The sequence below is a fragment of the Otolemur garnettii genome, unplaced genomic scaffold, assembly GCF_000181295.1.
Source record: "Otolemur garnettii isolate 467f Iridium unplaced genomic scaffold, OtoGar3 scaffold00194, whole genome shotgun sequence".
Taxonomy (NCBI): domain Eukaryota; kingdom Metazoa; phylum Chordata; class Mammalia; order Primates; family Galagidae; genus Otolemur; species Otolemur garnettii.
In genome coordinates, this window is record NW_003852589.1 from 536,393 (window position 1) to 537,372 (window position 980).

Here is a 980-nt window from a genome sequence, read left to right on the forward strand (position 1 = left end):
TGATTTAATTTTGGATATTTCTTTTCTTCTGCTGGATTCAGGCTTAGATTGTACTTCTTTTTCCAATTCTGTAAGATGGCTTGTGAGTTTGTTGATGCACTCTCTTTCCATTTTTCAATTGTAGGCATCTAAAGCGATAAATTTTCCTCTCAAAACTGCTTTTGCAGTATCCCACAGGTTTTGGTGCTTGTGTCTTCATTGTTGTTATGCTCAAGAAAGTTAATGATTCCCTTTTAATTTCTTCCTGCACCCAACTGTCATTCAACAGAAGGTTAACTTCCATGCCTTTATGTGGGGTTGAACGTTTTTTGTTGGGAGTTGAGTTCCACCTTTAGTGCCTTGTGGTCTGATAAGATACAAGGTAAAATTTCAGTTCTTTTGATCCTGTTGAGGTTTGTTTTATGTCCTAGGATATGATAAATTTTGGAGAATGTTCCATGGGGCAATGAGAAAAGTATATATTTTTTATCTTTGGGATGGAGTATTCTATATACTTCTATCAGGCACAGTTGTTCTAGGGTCTTATTTAAATCCCTTACATCTTTGTTTAATTTCTGTTCAGAGGATCTGTCCAGCTCTGTGAGAGAAGTGTTAAAGTCCCCTATTTTTATGGTGTCGTAGGTTATCATATTGCTCAGACTGAGTAAGGTGTGTTTCAAGAATCTGGGAGCATTTAAATTGGGTGCATAAATATTTAGAATTGAAATGTCTTCTGGTTGTATTTTTCCCTTGACCAATATAAAGTGACCATCTTTGTCTTTTTTGACTTTAGTTGTTTTAAGTCCACATGTATCTGAAAATAAGATTACAACTCCTCTTTTCTTCTGGATTCCATTTGCCTGAAAAATTGTTTTCCTACCTTTAATTCGGAGTTTTAATTTGTCTTTTGAAGCTAGGTGTGTTTCCTGCAGACAGGAAATGGATCATTTGTGGTTTTTAATCCAGTCAGCCAATCTATGCCTCTTCAGTGGGGAATTCGA